At 47.7% G+C, this 14761-nt stretch overlaps 1 protein-coding gene across 8 annotated transcripts in view; it reads right to left on the reverse strand.

Moving 5' to 3' along the window:
• SNTG1 (syntrophin gamma 1) overlaps positions 1 to 14761 on the reverse strand; it is a 318816-nt gene that overhangs the window by 163329 nt on the left and 140726 nt on the right. The window lies entirely within an intron of this gene.

A 14761-nucleotide genomic window follows, 5' to 3' on the forward strand; every position in this document is an offset into this window, starting at 1 on the left:
TATATAAATGGAACATCATTGTAAAACTGTCAGTGTCCAGGATCTGAAAAGCTTGTCATCAAGGGAATGATGAAGACAATAAGCTGGACTAAGAAGAAGTATACCAAAGAAAGAAAAGAAACCACAACATCATGCACCTATTTTTAGTAGATACTGACATTTCTGTAGCCCAAGGAAGTGACTGACTGCACTGCCATCATAGTGCTACTGACTACAGTGTCATTGTACTAGGACAACACTGAGAAATTGCACAACAAGGAAGTTACATTTTTTTTAAGCACTAAGTGACAAAAGACTCTAAGAGTAAAGGGTATCACTCTCCCCTCCCCATATTCTGCTGAAAGTAAATTGCTTATAATAGTAAAAACCAAACGGTATATAGACCTAGGCCAATAAGAAGAAAATAATTACAACAATAAGACAAACCACAATTATTTTGAGTACCATGATTTTAATCACTGACAATGCAAAAGAGACTAAAAGATAAAACTAGGCCAGCCTTCTGCTGCAAGGCAGAATCACTCACACCAGTATCCGAAAGGTCAGTGTTACAATTTAAACTACAATATTCCACTAGCAGAAAAAAAAGCGACCCACAGAAAGATGCTGATAGGAAGAAGGGGAAAAAAATTCAGATCACAACAAGCCGGACATACTGCCACATTAACCCAAAGGAAAATTCCTGCTCAGCAGCAAATAGGTTGTGATCAGTCAGAAGCTGTGTATAAACTCAGCCCATTCAATGAAATTCATCTGAGCCTAATTCCACAGCACCCAACTCATGTCCCTGACTGCACTTGATACTTTAGAAAGAACAAAAGCCCAAACTCCAGAACAAATCCCAAGATCATTTGCATGGGCCATTAATATGGAGACTGTCCAGCATAAACATAGCTTTGTCCAGGTTGCACACAAACTCACTGCTGCCTTATTACATAAATTAATGCAAACCATCATACCATTTCATAGGGAGGGAGGTCCTTGGGGCAGCATGGCTGGAGGGCACCAATGCCCCCATCCATGCTGTCCAGGGTCACCTGCACCCATGGACCCCCTTCACAGGTATGTCACCACTAGTGGCTCATGTTCAGTCTGTGGTCTGCCCATACCTAGATCCTTTTTGCATATGCTGTTTCCAGAACGGGTCTTCCTCATGCTATATTTGTGTCTCCTTTGTTTTGGTACCTGCATGCAGTCCCTATTTTGCAATGAGATGGACAAAGTTGTACAAACAACAAAAGAATACTGATGTAGCTTCAACATATAACTTTAAATGAGAGAAAGGCACTCTGAAATTCCAAAGTTCTGCAGTCACTGAATTCTATGAGAGAAACGAGCTTTGTGAGCTCTTCCTTACTTTCTAGCACAGAAATTTCTTTCTTTTACTGCAGATGAAATTTCTAATAATTTGTTTCTGGCTGCTGCTTCTTCTGCTCTTCTACTTTTCTTTCCACATCACATTTTAGTCATCCTTTCTCCTTCTCCAATTTTTCTATAGTTTCTGCCTCACTTGCTTTTCTTCTTCAATTAAACATACTTTGTCTTCTTGATTTTGTTTGCCATGCTTTTTCTATAGCTATTGCTCATTAAGTTTATTTTTAGTTATTTATTGGAAAGATTTATATCCCATCTTTCTCGAGCTCAAGGCGGCTAACAAATTCATATTCAATAAAACCAAATCATAAAACATCATAAAACACACAATAAAACAAAATGAATCAATAAAATTCCAAAGTATCAGCCCACACCCCATAAATAATCATAGCAGCTTAGAGGCAAATGTAATACAATGTTAGCTACTAAAATCAAGCCTCCAAATTAAGATAGCCAAAGCAGCATTAAAACCATAACAATCATACTGCCACTAGCAGCCAGGAAAAACAAAACCTCCTTGTCCTCACCTACCCTAAAGTACAAGCTAAAATAAAAATGCCTACATTTTCTAAAATACCTCTAATGTTTTTAATCCATAGGGAAGGGAGTTCCATAGCTGCAGAATCACCACAGAAAAGGCCTTTTTTCACTTCCACTCCTCTGGCTTCTACTAACAGTGACAACCAAAGCAGGGTCCCCTCGGATTAACTTAGGGGACAGGTCACAATATACAGGAACAGATGTTCCCTGAGGTTTCAGGTCATAAGGTTTTTAAACATTAAAGAAAGCATTCTTTCAGTAGCATTCCCAGAGGAGGTCACAGCGCTAAGTTTTGCAAGTGCCTCAACATGCCCTGTAAGAGGCCCTCTTCCCCTCACCTTCAAAGTCATTCCGGGCAGCAAGAGCAATATGGAGGCATCTCCTCAACTTTGCTTTCACTGCCCAAAATGGTTCCAAAGGTGAGGGGGAGGTGCTGTTTACATGGCGCATTGAGGCACCTGCAAAACTTAGTACTGTGCCCCCCTCTGAGAACACTATTGCATTCATTCTTGTCTTGTTCACATTGTAAGTTCTCTTCTGCTTGTAGTGTGGTCCTTTTTCCAAACACATTTTTCTTTTCCTGTTTCTTAAGAACACTTTCTATCACTGTATTTCTCTTCTGACTTTCATCTCCAAGCTACTCAAGTGATACTATCTATTGTCACCCTAAACTCCAAGGGATGTGTGGAGCAGCACAGTGGCTGCATAGGAGCAGCTCCAGAGCATTCAGCAATGCTGACACAAAGCGCCAGAAAGGACATTGCGTGGGGCTCAAGTTTCAGCTTCATGGCTGCACAGCTCAGAAGGAATGCTATTTTATATCCCCAATGTCTAAATTTTGAAATATTTGCTTTTTAATTTTTCTTAGAGATTTTGTACTTCTAAGTTCTACTCCATCTATTCTGAATATCTTTAATGCCCTTCAAGCTAAGTCACAAGGACTCTTCTCAGTAATTTTTCTCAATCATTCTCAATGATTTTTCCTTAGCTCTTCATACAATTGATCATCATAGTTATGTTCATTCTCTGGGATTTGATGATACTGTCATTTTTTTGGTTTTACTTCTGTCTCACAAATTGTTTAAATTTTGTCACTTATCTTATTCTCAATTCTCTCTGAAGGAATCTATCGGCATTCATTTCTTGGTTCTCTTCCCCCCCCCCAAATCCCTATACACTTTCTCTTTACAATCTGATTTTTCCCCCCAGGTGTTATCATTTGTACGCTGATATCTGGACGCTGATATTTGCCTTTCTGTTTTCCTCTTATCTTTGCTTATTTTAAAACAAATTACTAAAAATTCATGTTTTCTCTCTTGCTTTTCTGTCTTAATCCTTTATTACATTTATTTGTTATTTTACTGTTCTGAAGTCAATTTGTATATAAGTTTCACTTTACCTCTTTTTACATTTACACAGCAGCTGCAAAGTTATTTTCCTTTTTGCAAGTCTCTTTTCCTCTTGCCTTTCTTTTTAAAATTGTGAGCACAGAGGCAGAGACCTGTTCATTATACTTCTGTCCAGGACCTGATATATTTTAGGTAGCTTCTATAAATAATAGATGTTAATTATAATGATGATTTTGCAAATGCAAAGGGATCTATTATATCTTTGCCCAGTTACCGGAAATGTTCCATTAGTGTGTGAAAAGTGCCTATACTTAAAAAATGGGTTCATTGCTAATGTACATCACAAAATACGGTACCAAGTTCACCTGTCTGCCTCCATTCTACCCTATGAACCTTAGACTGCAACCCTATACTCCCTAATGTACTATATACAGGGCCTCCCACATTATCCACAGGCATTCTGTTCCAGGAACCCCCTCAGATAAGGAAACCCATGGATAATGAAATCTGCAGGTTTCAGGGCCCTGTAATCCTCCAGAGTAGTGGTTTTCAAACTTTTAGCACCAGGACCCACTTTTTAGAATGAGAATTTGTCAGGACCCACCGGAACTGATGTCATGACCGGAAGTGACATCATCAAGCAGGAAAATTTTTAACAATCCTAGGCTGCAATCCTACCCACACTTACCCAGGAGTAAGTCCCACTGACTACCATTGTTAAAAGCATATACATAGTAGCCTGTTATAAGTACAGATGTATAACATTTTCCCATATGCAGTCACATACCATGGTAGCATCAAGTCTAATATAGTAAAATAAAATATTAAAATAAATGGGGACCCCTGAAATTGGCTTGCAACCCACCCAGTGGGTTCTGACCCACAGTTTGAGAAACACTGCACCAGAGTTGTGGGAAGCTCTGCTCCCCTCACCTCCAGAGGATATTCTGAAGGCCAGGGAGGCCCTGGCCCTTGGAATGCCTTCTAACTAAATTAACAAACACAAACTAAATATAAAAATACAAATACAGAACTGATATTGAAAGTTGTGTGGCAAGTGAGGAGTTCTGAATCAACTTTTTTTCTTTTTCTACAAAATCATATAACATATTAGGTATTATATCTTAAACAGCCTTTATCGTATCTTAAACAATCTACTGGTATCTTAAACAATGCAATTTCAGCCACAGGAAAGAGAAAGAAAAAAAAGGCAGCTAGCGTGCCTGTATGGGCACGCTAGCAATGATTGCCAGGCTGATCCCCCCTATCAGCCGGCAGCAGGGCTTTGCTGCCAGCTGATTGGCTGGCTGGCCTTGGGGGGCGGGACGACTGAGCCTGATCTAGCGTGCAGGCGCTAGACCCAGCTCAGTTCCGTTCCTGGAAGCGACCGAGCAGGTCGCTTTTTCCAGGAGCGGAGGAGAGGCTGCCCCGTGACGGGGCTTGGAGTGCGGCAATCCGCGCTTGCAGGCTCCCGTCTGCAGCAGCAGTGGGTAGCCTCTCCGAGGGGGTCGAGCTGCGCGCTCTGCGGGTCTGCTCTGGGGCGAGAGGGGCACAAGCCCCGCGAGCTGTTGCTATAGGGGACGACCCGTTGCACGCTCTGCGGGCGAGCATCGTCTGGAGGGGCCCGTTGCGCGCTCTGACCGAGCGGCAACATCAAAGGGCTGCCCAGGGGACGACCCACTGTGCGCTCTGCAGGCGAGCAGCAGTCAGGGTGGCCCGTTGTGCGCTCTGACCGAGCGGCAACATAAAAGGGCCGCCTGCTGTGAGCTCTGCCTGCTGCGCCGCGGGGCGCAGGGCGCAGGAACATCCCGATAGTAGGGGCTGCGGGTGCCTCCCTGCCTTGGAGGGCGATTGTGTGGGCCTCATTTTGGCAGCCATTGGGGGGGCGCCTCGTGGCTGGGCGCCATTTTAGGTCCCTGCCTCGTGGCACGCCACCATTTTGTAATTAAAAAAAAAATTAATTTAGCCGGCGGCCATTTTGAGGGCTCCAACTGCCCTAGGGTTTTTTGCCTTACAGAGTTGGGTGACTTCCAGTCAGCGGGCTCCAGTCGCAGCGCGGAGGGGCAGGAAAACATGCTGCTGCAGTGGCGTTGCCACGATCGTCCTCTTTTCGGATTGTTCCCTTTCGTATCATATACAGTAAAAAATTAGAACACGGGGTGGTGGGCCCCTACTGGGATATTTCTTCACTGGGGGGTGGACATGGGGAAGAAAGCTCAGAAGTTGGGTGGCAAGGCGGCCAGAAAGGCAGTTCCAGCGGGGCCTCTCTCCTCCCCTTCCTCATCATCGGATGATGAGGATCAAATGGCTGAGTTGCGGGCCTTAATGGCTCGCTATGATGCGCGACAAAAAGAAAAGGCCCTTCGCAAGGCGGGGCAGGGTGATGGGGGCTCCAGCTCCGGGGCAGTCCCCGTACCCCGCAGATCAGGTAGGAAGAGTAAAGGGGCCTCTCTCCCTCCCCGGCAGGTTCATGTTCTGGAGGATAAGCATGTTACTGTTGAGGAGGGCGAGGCGCAGGAAGGCAACACCCTAGAAGTGGAGGAGGAGGTGGTCCATCCTGTTAAAAGGCCTCGGCCACAGGCTTATAGTGGCTGCGGTGGGCAAGGTGAGCCGTGGGCGGACTTTGCTTACAATGCAAAGTCTGTGTGGGAAGACAAGGAAGGCATTCCTTGGGCACATAGCCGGGCTGCACCAGATCAGCCCTGGTCTCCTTGGGAGCCTCCTTCCTTTTGGCAGGGGCCCAATTACCCACAGTACCCTTGGGCCCTGGGTTGGGCATCTCCCTGTCCCAAATCTGGTCCCAGGGCCCGCAGGGCACCCCCCCCCCAGTGTGGTCATTATCCTGCCACGGCCGACACAGAGTTGGACCAGCAGGATGTGGACTGGGGGGATGAGTCATTTGGATTGGTGGTGGAGAAGGAGAAGCCTATGGTTTTGTATGGCATCATCGCCATCCCTCTGGGCTCTAACCTCGCCATGTCGGTCAAGGAGAAGATATGGCGGGGTGACTTTGTGGACATGTTCAGTCTCCTTCACATTGAGCCTGAGCCTACCCTCAAAGTGGGAGACCCTGTGCGTGACGAGGAAACCGTCAGGCAGAGGAAGATAGACAAAAATTGGACCAATTGGCTGAATGGGTTCATTGTCTATGCTGGGGTCACTGTCCAGTTGCACCCCAAAAAGGCGGGGAAGCTATTCAAATACCTGGACATTATTCATCGCACTTTGCGTGATCATGCTGGTGTGGCTTGGATGGCTTATGACCGTCAATTTCGCATCAGAGCCGCGCAGGACCCATCTTTGGACTGGACTATACCCCAGTGGGAACTCTGGGTGCAGTTAGTCCTGCCGGCTAGGGCAATGTTGGGGGATAGGGCGGATAGCGGGCATTTGATTGCTCGTTCCAGACCTGAGCAGCCTACGGCACCTGAGGGTGCGCAGTGGGTTCAAACCCCTCGCGCATGCCTTCAATTTAATGCCATGGGCAAATGCAACAGGCAGGGATGTTCGTTTTCCCATGGCTGCCCCATGTGTGCGGCTGGGCATCCCGTTGCAAAACGTCCACGGCTCAGTGGACCACGGCAGGGTTTCCGCTCCTTCCGTGGGAAAAAGCCTGGTGGTGGACCCTCAACTGGTGTTGGCAAAGGGCCCAATGCCAATTAAGATTCCCTCCTTGGTTTACTGGCTGCAATTTTATACGGATCGTTCTGCAGCCAGATTGTTGTTTGAGGGTTTTCAGTTTGGTTTCAAGATCCAGGCTCCGCCTCCGGTTAGGCCCACGTTCACTCGCAACCTCCGGTCAGTGACTGGCATGGAGGAGGTGGTGCGAGGAAAAATAGCCAAGGAGGTGGAGGCGGGTAGAGTAGTTGGACCGTTTGCGGTTCCTCCATTGAGGAATTTGCAGGTATCCCCCCTGGGTGTGGTGCGGTGCCTAAAAAAGCCCAGGGCCAATTTAGACTGATTCACCACCTGTCCTTTCCGGTGGGTTCCTCTGTAAACGACGGGATACCGACCCACCTGTGTTCAGTCAGATACACTTCTTTAGACGAGGCGGTTGCCCACCTCAAGAAGTGTGGCCCTGGGGCCTTGATGGCCAAGGCAGATATTCAGTCTGCCTTTAGATTGCTTCCAGTGCACCCCCAGGATTTCTGCCAGTTGGGTTTCCAGTTTGAGGGCGGTTATTATGTCGATAGGGTGTTGCCAATGGGGTGTTCAATTTCCTGTTCGGTTTTTGAGGCGTTCAGTACATTTTTGGAATGGACTGTGCGTTTCAGAACTGGGTTACAATCCACTGCCCACTACTTGGATGATTTCCTTTTTATGGGACCATCTGGGTCTGTGTCTGTGCTTGGCTCCTGGGTGACTTTACAGCGCTGTGTGAGCAGCTGGGGGTCCCACTGGCACACGAGAAGACAGAGGGCCCCCTTAGCAAGCTCACTTTTTTAGGTATCAAGTTGGACTCGGTTACACAGACCAGCCGCTTGCCAAGGGACAAATTAGATAATCTGATCGGGATGTTGACTAGCGCCCTAGGGTCCAGCAAGTTAACATTGAGGGAACTACAAAGTCTGGTGGGGCATCTTAACTTTGCATGTAAGGTCATTGCCCCCGGCAGGGCCTTTGTGCGTCGTTTATGCGATGCCATGGCGGGGCTTCGGCGTCCGTCTCACAGACTGCGGGTGTCACCTGGTATGAGGGAGGACCTGGAGCTGTGGCTGGAGTTTGTGAAAGATTTCAACGGGATCTCCTTTTGGAGATTTTTAAAAAGGGAAAGAGGGGGGACCCAGGAAACTATAGGCCGGTCAGCCTAACATCCATACCGGGTAAGATGGTGGAATGCCTCATCAAAGATAGGATCTCAAAACACATAGACGAACAGGCCTTGCTGAGGGAGAGTCAGCATGGCTTCTGTAAGGGTAAGTCTTGCCTCACGAACCTTATAGAATTCTTTGAAAAGGTCAACAGGCATGTGGATGCGGGAGAACCCGTGGACATTATATATCTGGACTTTCAGAAGGCGTTTGACATGGTCCCTCACCAAAGGCTACTGAAAAAACTCCACAGTCAGGGAATTAGAGGACAGGTCCTCTCGTGGATTGAGAACTGGTTGGAGGCCAGGAAGCAGAGAGTGGGTGTCAATGGGCAATTTTCACAATGGAGAGAGGTGAAAAGCGGTGTGCCCCAAGGATCTGTCCTGGGACCGGTGCTTTTCAACCTCTTCATAATTGACCTGGAGACAGGGTTGAGCAGTGAAGTGGCTAAGTTTGCAGACGACACCAAACTTTTCCGAGTGGTGAAGACCAGAAGTGATTGTGAGGAGCTCCAGAAGGATCTCTCCAGACTGGCAGAATGGGCAGCAAAATGGCAGATGCACTTCAATGTCAGTAAGTGTAAAGTCATGCACATTGGGGCAAAAAATCAAAACTTTAGATATAGGCTGATGGGTTCTGAGCTGTCTGTGACAGATCAGGAGAGAGATCTTGGGGTGGTGGTGGACAGGTCGATGAAAGTGTCGACCCAATGTGCGGCAGCAGTGAAGAAGGCCAATTCTATGCTTGGGATCATTAGGAAGGGTATTGAGAACAAAACGGTTAGTATTATAATGCCGTTGTACAAATCGATGGTAAGGCCACACCTGGAGTATTGTGTCCAGTTCTGGTCGCCGCATCTCAAAAAAGACATAGTGGAAATGGAAAAGGTGCAAAAGAGAGCGACTAAGATGATTACGGGGCTGGGGCACCTTCCTTATGAGGAAAGGCTACGGCGTTTGGGCCTCTTCAGCCTAGAAAAGAGACGCTTGAGGGGGGACATGATTGAGACATACAAAATTATGCAGGGGATGGACAGAGTGGATAGGGAGATGCTCTTTACACTCTCACATAATACCAGAACCAGGGGACATCCACTAAAATTGAGTGTTGGGCGGGTTAGGACAGACAAAAGAAAATATTTCTTTACTCAGCGCGTGGTCGGTCTGTGGAACTCCTTGCCACAGGATGTGGTGCTGGCATCTGGCCTAGACGCCTTTAAAAGGGGATTGGACGAGTTTCTGGAGGAAAAATCCATTATGGGGTACAAGCCATGATGTGTATGCGCAACCTCCTGATTTTAGGAATGGGTTAAGTCAGAATGCCAGATGTAGGGGAGAGCACCAGGATGAGGTCTCTTGTTATCTGGTGTGCTCCCTGGGGCATTTGGTGGGCCGCTGTGAGATACAGGAAGCTGGACTAGATGGGCCTATGGCCTGATCCAGTGGGGCTGTTCTTATGTTCTTATGTTCTTATGAGATCTTTACAGTTGATTGAGGCTGAGCTCCAGGTTCATTCTGATGCTGCGGGAGGATTGGGATTTGGAGTGTTTTTCCGAGGACGCTGGTGTGCAGCCCCCTGGCCACGGGTGTGGGCGCAGGAGGGGATCACCAGGGTCTTGACATTTTTTGGAGCTCTTCCCGATTGTCGTGGCTGTCCACTTGTGGGCTGGGGAGTTTGCCAACTCTTCAGTTCGCTTTTGGTGCGATAATCTGGCCGTGGTCCACATAGTTAACATGCAGACCTCCAAATCCCCCCAGGTTATGAATCTGGTTAGAGTCTTTGTCAAACAGTATCTTGCTATTAACACTGTTTTCTCAGCCAGACATGTGCCTGGGATTGAAAATAGCATAGCCGATGCTCTCTCTCGATTTCAGGAGGAGCGCTTTCGGCAGCTAGCCCCCGTGGCCAGGCAGGATCCGGATCCCATGCCCCCATGGCTGTGGGGACTTGGTATTATGAGGCCCAGGAAGCCATCTGGGCATCACTGGCTCCATCCACCCGTGCCAGTTATTTGAGTAAGTCCCATGAATTTGGTACTTTCTGCAGGTTGGCTTTGGTTCCAGAGCAGGGACCATTTCGACCCACTCTTATGCAGTTCATTTTGGGACTGCATAATAGGGGGTTATCCAGCAAATCTATGTCAATTTATCTGGCAGCCATCTCCTTCCAGTCCCAGGTCTGGGGAATTCAGGACGTTACCAAGGATTTTAGGGTGCGTAAGATGGTGGCTGGTTTTGGCCAGCAATTCCCCACAGGCGCCGACAGGCGCCTGCCTATCACGCCCACCATTTTATAGGGGTTGCACATGCAGTTTATTGCCATGTGTTCCCCAACCTACGAGTCGCTGTTGTTTAGGGCAGTGACTCTGGTAATGTTTTGGGGGGCTTTTCGCCCAGGTGAGGTTTTGGTTAGGTCACGGTTTGCCCCCACTGACAGAGTCCTTCAGTGGGGGGACTGTGTGTTACAGCCTGGGAGTTTATCCCTCCATTTGCGATTGTCCAAAACGGATCAGTTAGGGCGTGGGCAGTGGATTCAGTTGAAACAGGCTCCGAGCCGGTGTCTTTGTCCAGTATCTGTCATGGAACAGTACTGCTTAATGGCTCCTGCAGGAGTGGGCCCGCTATTTCGCCATGAGAATCATTCCCCCCTTTCACTTTACCAGTTTCGGGCCATTTTTAAAAGAGCGCTGTCTCAATTAGACCTGAGGCCTGAATTGTTTGGGCTGCATTCGTTTAGGATTGGGGCAGCATCCACTGTGGCCAGCATTGGTTTCTCCCCCCAGGGCATCAGGCGCATCAGTAGATGGCGCTCTGGTGCCTTTAAATACTACGTCCGTTAAGGTGCCGCAAGGGCTCCGTGTGCAACGCCAGTGGGCGTGTGCAGCGCCAGGTGGGCGCAATGTGTGCAGTGCCAGGTTGGCACGATGTGTCAGAGCCGCGTAGGCTCTGCTGGCAGTGCTAGTGGGCGTGTGCCGCACCAGTGTTGGCGAAATGTGTCAGAGCCGAGTAGGCTCTCCTGGCAGTGCTAGTGGGCGTGTGCCGCGCCAGTGTTGGCAAGATGTGTCAGAGCCACGTAGGCTCTGTTGGCAGCGCCACGTAGGCTCTGTTGGCAGCGCTTGGTGGGCGTGTGCCGCGCCAGTGTCGGCATGATGGGTAGGTGGGGTGTCCTGTAAGTTAGGTAGGGCAGACCAGGTCACTGACCATGACTGGCCATGGGGGTGAGCATTAGAGCGGAGGAAGGATTCCTCCTTTCTCTTGGCCTGTCCAGTGAGCTTATCTCACAATGTGCTTCTTTTTCTAACAGGTCCACGAAGGAGCTGCCCAGCCAGGGTCTTGATCTGCGGACACTCCATAGTTTTTTGGGCTCGGAAGCATGCCATGTCATCCAGTTTCGGCTCTCAGCTGGCGATGGGTGATGTTGCGCACATTGACTGGTTGGCCAAGAGGGGTATGTGCTGGGGCCAATTTTTCCTGGCCTTTTTGGAGTACATTACTGTCAACCCCCTGCCGCAGGTAATCGTGGTACACTTGGGCAAAAATGACCTGGGTCAGAGGACGTCCATGTCCTTGAGGCTCCAGGCCCGCAAGGATTTTAACTCGTTAGTCCGTCAGTTTCCCGGGATCACTATCCTGTGGTCTGACATGCTGCCTAGGCGAGTTTGGCGGTGGGCGAGTTGTGTTAAAAGAATTGAGGTAGCACGCAAAAGGGTCAACGCTTACCTGGGCAGGGTCATCACGGAGCTTGGTGGAGCGGCTATACATCATCCCAGTATTGGTTTTGAGGAGGCTGCTCTTTACCGTGGCGATGGAGTTCACCTTTCCCCTATGGGTTATGGGCGCTTTCTTTCAGAGTTGCAACAAGGCTTGAACCTCTTTTTGGGTGCAGGGAAGGCCAAACGCTAGGCTGACCTCCCCTTGTGGCGGTAGAAGTGCGGGGTGGGTAGACAGAAGACCTTCTTGGCGTCCAATCTAAGCCAGCAAAGGCAGGGGTGAACCAGAACCGCTCTCTGGATGCTTGACCGGCTTGGGGAGGCAGGCAAGCTAGTCCCTGGTCTGAACTTTGGGGCCTTGCAGGGGTGACCTGAAGGCAGAGTAGTTTGGCTGGCTTACCCTCTTTGGGCGACAGTGAAAGGCGGGCTTAATAACAATTGAGCTACGCCTGGAGTTGGGTGGACGCCCTATGAGACTGGGGGACGTAGACGGCTAGGCCGTTTCCCCCATTTAGAACCCCGCACTTAGTTTGGGTATTGTTTCCTATTTTGCCTTGTTGCACTTGTTGTAAGTTAATAAAGTGGCCCATTTAATCCAATACCTGTTGTTGGCTGTATTTATTGGGGAATGCATGATAATATGTATCTTCCCTGGGCACACTGCAAGACCCATAAGGACAGCAGCAGTCATGGCAGGAACACCAGAGAATTGGAAAGTGTCGCCCATACTACCTGGGCAAAAGTATATCAAAGCTGGGGCTCTCATATTTAGCAGGGGAAGAGCAGCTGTCCCTATTCAAGTCTGCATAGCTTTCATTCCAGTGGTTGTTGCTCATGTCTGCTTAAGGTCTTTCTCAGATTGTGAGTCCCTTTGCAACAGGGAACCTTATCATTCCTTTGCTCAGTGGTTCCCAATCTTTGAACTGTGACTTCCTGGGGAGCTGTGAAAACCAGCCAGGGGAGCCACTGAATCCTCGTGAAAAACCTGCCACCCTATACAATGTACAGAAATGTAGCCTGATGGGGAGCTGCGGCTAATGGTCCAGTAGGTCAGTGCTATATAAGCCATTCTGAGAACTGTTTTGATGGAAAAGATCATCACCATCATTTGTGGTAAGCCATCTTGGGAACCACGTAGATCAAAACAATTCTTTAGAATAAATAAATTATAAGAACATATGTTGAACACTTGACATTCAAACAAATTTTCACCTGAAGCAATGTCACAAGAACAAAAGGTCACATGCAAGCAAAAACAAAATTTACTTTCTTCTTCGATGTTTGTTAAAGAATGTCAGTCTTTCTTGTACGACTGACATAGTATTGGCAACAACTAATCATTCTATTCTGTTATTACCTGCATGCAATGAACATGCAGGTGTTACTCATTAGTTGTGCAGAATCAAAGACCTTCCTTTATGAAAGCATTTCTATTATGCAATTGCCATTTCTCTTCAGTAAAATTTTTGTTACTGGAAAATTATGACTTTTGTTCCCCGATCCAGTGCCCTTTCATATACATTTGTGTGAGTGCAGGGCCTCTGAGAAGAATTTTACCAGGGGGTACAAAGTCTCTTTTGGGCCTCTTTGCAAAGGGGAAGGGGTGAAACAGAATGGGGGAGGGTGGTGATGGGGGTGCAGAATAGGGGCAGGGAGGGGGAAGCAGAGTGAGGGGAGGGTAGAGACCACGAGAAATGTATTTGGAGCCCAGGTCTACTCAAGCAGCATTGGTAGTGTTCCAGCATCCCCAGTCATGGTAATGTACCCAGCATTCCGTATGGGCAACAAGTCTCAGTAGATGGGAAAATGTCAGATCCTAACCCTACTTTGGCTCCTGGGCCCCTCTTTTGACAATGGGCCCAGGTACAAATTATCCCCTTTACCTCCCTCTCCTAGGCCCTCTGTGAGTGTCACAAGTATTGATTAGATAGTACATATATAAGATTTTTGGAGCCTATTTTGGCTACCCTTCAAGGGGAGAACACACTTACGAAATTGTATTGGTTACTTTCCGATTATGACCCATCGGTCACCTATAGCGTGGCGCTGTTTGCCAAAGCTGCCAGAACTATTCATGCCAACTACCTGGGGGAAATAGCGGTAGATTGTAAAGGAGATTCCTTAATATGATGGGTGTAGGTGCCTTTTGTGCTTGATTTTGACCTCATTTTATCATTTTATCATTGTTTGTATCTTTGATGTATTTTTGGATTTACATGTTTTATCTTATTGTGATGGCTATTAGCTAATACAATAAACAATCTTTGACTTTGAGATAGTACATATAACAACTGACAATTCCTTTTTCTCATAACCACACCACTGTCCACTTTTAAGAATAACGTAACTGCATTTATATCTAGCTTTTTTCCATCATGGAAATGAAGAAGGTGTATACTGGACTCTTAGGCAGAGTTCTGTTCAGGAACTGACCAGTTCAAACCTTATGAGTTGCAGCAAGGTTGCTCTTTCATGTACTTTCAAGACCATGCCCTGGCCGCGAGATAGAGCCAGAATACACCCCTCTCCTATTACACCAGCATCAGACACCATTTCTTAGAAACAGCAGAGAATAAAATCTACCTGCTTTTGTTGCAGTAGTGCTTCAGCATGTCATTGGTCCTTCACTTTCAACATTCAAATTATTTATTTTACAAACAGCTCAATCCTATCCTTGGTCATGCTAGAGTACAGCATGCAGCTGTGTCAACAGAGCATGCATTGCATGCTATAATGGTGGTGGTGCTGGTGGTTGGTGGAAAATCAGAATTTTTTTTTACCTACCTCTGGGTAGGCTTCCTGGACATCTATGGGTCTCCTCAGAACTGGGCCAGCTATATAGCTGGCATAAATCTGAGAAAACAGGCTGAATTGACTGGGAAAGAGGGGATAGAATCTTGGTGCAAGTTGCTGCCACTGGGATCCAATTCTCCCTGCCCTGAAACTCTCCCAAATGTTCCCCTCCCTGCCCACAACAT

This window comes from Tiliqua scincoides, chromosome 4, assembly GCF_035046505.1.
Source record: "Tiliqua scincoides isolate rTilSci1 chromosome 4, rTilSci1.hap2, whole genome shotgun sequence".
Classification (NCBI taxonomy): domain Eukaryota; kingdom Metazoa; phylum Chordata; class Lepidosauria; order Squamata; family Scincidae; genus Tiliqua; species Tiliqua scincoides.